Below are 6,381 nucleotides of genomic sequence, written 5' to 3'. Positions count from 1 at the left end.
GGACAAGCAGCATGACAATTCAGGGTCGGTGGCTGGATTGAGAGGTGGTGGTGAGGTAGAGCTCGGTGTCGTCAGCGTACATGTACAACTCCAGTGCAGTACTGAGGGAATGCTGCACTGTCAGGTGCCGTCTTTCGGATGAGACCTTTCAGGTGGACATAAAAGATCCCATGGCACTGTTTGAAGAAGAGCAGGGGCGTTCTCTGGATGTTGTGATCAACATTTATTCCTCAACCAACATCACCAAAAATAAGTTAACGGGTCATTTGCTATTTGTGGAATTTTGTGTGCAAAATTTACTGCTGTATTAACCTATGTAACACCAACTGCACTTCAAAAGTAATTCATCGCCTCTGAAGCACTTTTGGACATCCTGAGGATGTGAAAGGCACTGTTTAAATGAAGCTTGATGTTCTTTCCTTGTAAGAACTGATGAGAGTAACGCAGTAGAACAGTGAGAATTGGGGGTTGGGTGGGAAGACTATTTTGTTTGGCTACAAAGCTATACAGTTAAGACAAGATCTCTAGAATTCCATCCATACACGTAAGATGACAGATTACCTGTAAGAATGAGGAATTGGACAGTTTTAAAAGGGAAAATCCAAAATGGATTATATGCTTGATATGTGACAGTTTGCAGTTGTAATTGGTAATCTGATGCAAGTGCGCTCGCTTTCTTAAATAGAAATATTTGGCAGATTTCAACTGAATTTTTTTGCTATGGCTGAAAACTCCAATAATCAATTAGCCTGGGCTGGAGATACCCTGTAAATCTAAATGGGGGGCTGTGGGAGGTGGTGGTGGTGGTGGTCGTGGGGATGGCTTTTTTTGATTTAACAAGTGAGTGATTGGGTTCTTTCTGTAGCTGGCTCACTGGCTGCAGTTCTTCCCAGCTCTGTGAACTAGTTTTCCAGATATACCAAACATGCATTTTATTCTTCAGAATGGATTTTTTTTTTTTGTTTGGTTGAAGTTGAAAAATATTTTTAGGTGAGCAAAATGTTAATTTAGATTAAATTTGACCCAAAGGTGCTGCTGACCAACACTAGGTGCAGTTTATTGAACCATTTTTTTTTGACACTGCTTGCTGCACAGGTTGAAGACCTGGTAGAACTCGATGAGCCAGGTTTGATGATCCTATTGAACTTTTATGGTGTCATTTTTAAGGTCATTAATTGCTGATGCTACTTGTAATGTTTTTGAGTTTTCAAACACAATAAAATGTGGTGACTCCTCTTTACTAGAGAACATGCCTTGTGGTTCATGGCTTGTTAATTCCCCAATTCTCTTAAACTGCATTTTATTGGTTCTTTTTCAAATTACTGGGATGGGTTTTTAACCCGCCTGCTACAAAGGCTTCTGCATTAACACTGCGAACAGCATAGGACACTAACTACCTCCCATAGACCTGGAGGGATCATTGGCTGCACACAGGATTTGCATGTAACATCAATTAATTATTGAGATGAATGATCCTAGTACAACATGCTAGTCAGATTCTTTTTCTGGAAAGAAATGCTAACTACACACCATAATTCCGAAGCTAAAGAAACTGACTTTTTTTTGCCAATTATTTTTTTCTGATTATTTCCTGTCCCCCTCTCCTTCCTGGCATACCAGTTGCCCTCTGATACATTGACCACAGGTCTTTATTAATGGACAGCTTTGATGGGAATGGTGCAGGTTATCCATTAGCAGGGAGCATCACATCTAAGCCTGATCCTGGGTTGCACATGCACTTGTGGCAAGGATCACTGAATAGCATTCAGGAATGGGAATCCCCACTTCCCCCCTTTTCCAAGCTTATGACTTCAGTCTAATTTTAGCTCTGCAACTGAGCTCAGCTAATTAAGCATTGACCTGGGGATTCCTGACTGTTGCCTGTGTAAAATCTAAATCGAGATTCATTTCAACTTTCGTTCTTGGAAATTCTAATAAGTTTCCAAATACATTTTGTTTCTGTATAATTTTGATATTTGCTCCAGAACATAATCTAGGCTGACACTCCCAGTGCAGTACTGAGTGAGTGCTGCACTCTGGTACCGTCTTCAGATGAGACGTTAAACGAAAGCCCCATCTGCCCCCTCAACTGGACTTAAAAGATCCCATGGCACTATTTCATAGGATTTTCCCGGTGTCCTGGCCAATATTTATCCCTCAGCCAACACCTAAAAACAGATTATCTGGTCATTTTTCTCATTGCTGTTTGTGGGACCTTGCTGTGTGCAAATTGGTTGCCGCGTTTCCTACATGACAACAGTGACGACACTCCAAAAGTACTTCATTGGATTGTAAAGGGCTTTGGGATGTCCTGAGGTCATGAAAGGTGCTCTATAAAAACAAGTTTGTTTGTTCTTGGACGAGCAGGAAAGAATTTCTGGTACAATCTTTTGGCATGCTGATGGGCTGCTGCTGGATTCATTTTATTCTGTCATTTTGGAATGTACTTTATTTTGTACTTCAGGATATGACCCAGTTTCCTTTGAAAGTAATTGGTTTTTTTTCACTTATCCTGAAGATGCTGTCTCGTGCTGGGCTCCAGTCTAGGGCACTGGCTAAATCGGGTAACATTTCCCTTGAGGTATTTTTTTTTCTGCAATACTGTGCATGGTCAGCTGCAGGACAACCTGTGGGTCTCCTTCAGCAGAACTGTCTTTCATCCCAGTTGTTCCTCCTGGTATGGCCCCACTTGCTGTCTGAAGTCCAAAGGATGCAGACATAAGCATATCTGGTGCACAACTGATTTAGCCATCCATTGCCCAATCTGGTTGGACCTGGTTCGCTTAGCACTAAACGGCCCTAACCTAAACCATAAAGAACCTTCCTTGTGACTGTGACCATGGTACATTATATCTCATTGACATTTCTTTTGACATGGTCGACCTCCAATGGCTCTCCGTTGTTCAGCTTGTTGGGGCTGCCATTGCTTGGTTCCACTCTTGTCTATCCAATCACAGCCACAGTATCTCTTGCAATGGGTTCTCTTCCCACACATTTCTGCAGGAGTTCCTCAGGGCAGTGTCGTAGGCCCAACCATCTTCAGCTGCTTCATCAATGACCTTCCCTCCATCATAAGGTCAGGAATGGGGATGTTCGCTGATTGCACAGTGATCAGTTCCACTCACAACCCCTCTGATAATGAAGCAGTCCGTGCCCGCATGCAGTAAGACCTGGACAACATCCAGGCTTGGGCTGATAAGTGGCAAGTAACATTTGTGCCAGGCAATGACCATCTCCAACGAGAAAGAGTCTAACCACTTCCCTTGACGTTCAGCGGCATTACCATTGCCGAATTCCCCCACCATCAACATCTTGGGAGTCACCATTGACCAGAAACTTAACTGGACCAGCCATATAAATACTGTGGCTACAAGAGCAGGTCAGAGGCTGGGTATTCTGCATCGAGTGATTTACCTCCTGACTCTCCAAAGCCTTTCCACCATCTACAAAGCACAAGTCAGGAGTGTGATGGAATACTCTCCACTTGCCTGGATGAGTGCAGCTCCAACAACACTCCAGAAGCTCGACACCATCCAGGACAAAGCAGCCCGCTTGATTGGCACCCCATCCACCACCCTAAACATTCACTCCCTTCACCGGCGCACCGTGGCTGCAGTGTGTACCATCCACAGGATGCACTGCAGCAACTCACCAAGGCTTCTTCAACAGCACTTCCCAAACCCGCAACCTCTACCACCCAGAAGGACAAGTGCAGCAGGCACATGGGAACAATACCACCTGCACGTTCCCCTCCAAGTCACACACCAACCCGACTTGGAAATATATCGCCATTCCTTCATCGTTGCTGGGTCAAAATCCTGGCAATCCTTACCTAACACCACTGTGGGAGAACCTTCACCACACGGACTGCAGCGGTTCAATAAGGCGGCTCATCACTACCTTAAGGGCAATTAGGGATGGGCAATAAATGCTGGCCTTGCCATGACTCCCACATCCCATGAATGAATTAAAAGAAAAAAAAACTGCTACCTCCTGGAGTCTTCCAAGGATTTATCCTTGGCCACCTCCTTTTATCCACATGCTGCCCCTTAGCGACATCTTCTGCAGACATGGAGTCAGCTGTGACGTATATGCTGACAATACCCAGCTCTACCTCTTCTCCACCTCACTCAACCCCACAATTCCCACTGTTGTTGGACTGCTGGACTGATAGAGTCTTGGATGAGCCCTTAACATTAGGAAGATCTAAGCCATCGTCTTTGGCCTCTGCCACAAACTCTGTACCTTGCCACCAATTCCAACCCCCCTTGGCTACTGTCAACCTTGGTGTCTTATTCAATTCCGTGCTCAGTTTCTGATTCCACATTCTCTCCATCACAGAGGCTTACTTCTACTTCTGTAACATCGCCTGTCCCTGCCCTACCTGAGCCCAACAGCTGCTGTAACCCTCAGCTATGCTTTTATCACGTCCAGGCTTTATTCTAATGCTCTTCTGGCCTACCTCCTATCCTCCACCCTCAGTAAACTTCAGCTCACCTAAAACTCTGCACATATCCTTTCCAGCACCAATCCCGCTAATACTTTACCCCTGTCCTTGCTGATCTACATGGGTTCCTGGTCCCTCAACACCTCAAATTTACAATTCTCATACTTGTGTTTAGACCCCTTCATGACCTTGCCCATCTCCATTTTTCTAACCTTCTCCAGCCCTACAACACCCACCCCCTTGAATTCGCTATCCCTCTAAATCTAGCCACTTCAGTATCCACCCCCCACTTTTTGCCCCACCATTGGCGGCCATATCTTTAGCCACTTAAGCCCTACAGTCCAGAACTCCCTCCTTCAGCTCTTCACCTCCCTCTCCTCCCTTTTTAAGATTTCCCCCCATTTCTTTGATTAAGCCTTTGATCACCCTTTTTTTTAAAAAAAAACTCCTATGGCATCCATTTCTCTTTTTGTTGGATTATGTCTCTGTGAATTGCATTGGGATTTTTTTTGCAATGAAGGTGCTTATGAATGATAGTTGTGGCTGCAAGAAGGCTGAAAGGAAAGTCCATTGTACCAAGAAAAAAATGTGATCTAAAACTTTTAAAATTATATGGAGGGGGATTTTGTGATTGATGCTAGGTTTGATGTATTTGATCCTTTTCCTGGTGGAGTAGCTGGGAGAGAGGGATGAATTTGAGACCTTTGGTAGTCTAGTGCAAAATATGTGTTTGAGACATTGGTGATCTAGTATGCTGATGGGGAGTCCAATACAACCAGTTCTCTGATAGTCCAGAGGTGGCTATTCCTTTACTTTTAAGTTCATATGCAACATTGAATTAATGGAGCAGATTTTGGACTCGCCCAAATCTGAAACCTACATTAAACAATGATTTGGACAACTAGGAATAGAACTACTGATGATCCAAGTGCTTAACTTGTGTGAGTGATGGTAATTAACAGTCACAAGCGCTGAAATTTGCAGATTTCTTTTTAAATGCCTAGTTTCATTGTAGGAAATTGGAAGAATGTACCAAACCAGATTAAAATTTCACTGACTTTTTTTTAAGAAAGCTCCTGCAAGCCATGTGCTTGAAGTATTTGGAGATTGATTATGGAAGTTTTGAAACATTGATTTTATTATCACCAGTCAGGAATAATACACCAGTGGTTCCTTAATACTCCCCTTTGTGAGCCATACATACTAAGTGTAATATCTCCTTCACCCAAACACCCCCACCCTCACCCCCTCAAATTTCTGCAAAGATTCATGTTGAGTTACAGATCCATGGGTACTGACCATTTCCGATCTTCATCCAAGTGGGCGTTCTTGGAGTGGTCCAAGACTGAGTTGTCAATGACTGTTTGACCACGGAGAGTGTCATAGCTAAGTATTACCTTTCCATCGCACACACTGGCTCTTTCCAGTAGTAGATTCTGGATAGGAATCAGGAGTGGGGATCCAGTCTGTCTTTGTAGCCTACGAGTGCTGAAAATAATTCTCGTGCCTTAGCTGTTGCCTTGGTTGAAAGGAATTCATGAGCACAGACTGGGAATCAAATATAGGGACGTTTGTGATCTTGCTGAGTGCTGTATTTATAAGCTGAGTCACTGAGAGTAAGGTTGTTTTGTTTTTTTAAATCTGGTTTCCACAGCATTGTTTTGTAGTTCGACTTCCTGACAAATGTTTAATAATTTACTTTAATAATATACCAGAGAGTGATTAGGAAGCCCAGTATTCAAATAGCAATAATGAAATTCAAGGCTTGAGATTCAAATTTTAACAAGCAAGTGATTGTTTCTATATTTGATTTAGTCTTGTGCCATATTGCCATAGAATGTGTGCTATCTGCATCCCTTGCCAGTTATTGTATAATTAAAATTATTCATTGTTCTTATTTCAATCAACACTTAGATTCTTCATTCTAAAATCAA

Source organism: Heptranchias perlo, chromosome 2 (genome assembly GCF_035084215.1).
Source record: "Heptranchias perlo isolate sHepPer1 chromosome 2, sHepPer1.hap1, whole genome shotgun sequence".
Lineage (NCBI taxonomy): Eukaryota > Metazoa > Chordata > Chondrichthyes > Hexanchiformes > Hexanchidae > Heptranchias > Heptranchias perlo.
The sequence above is the reverse complement of the archived record's forward strand: the minus strand, read 5'-3'. Positions refer to the sequence as shown.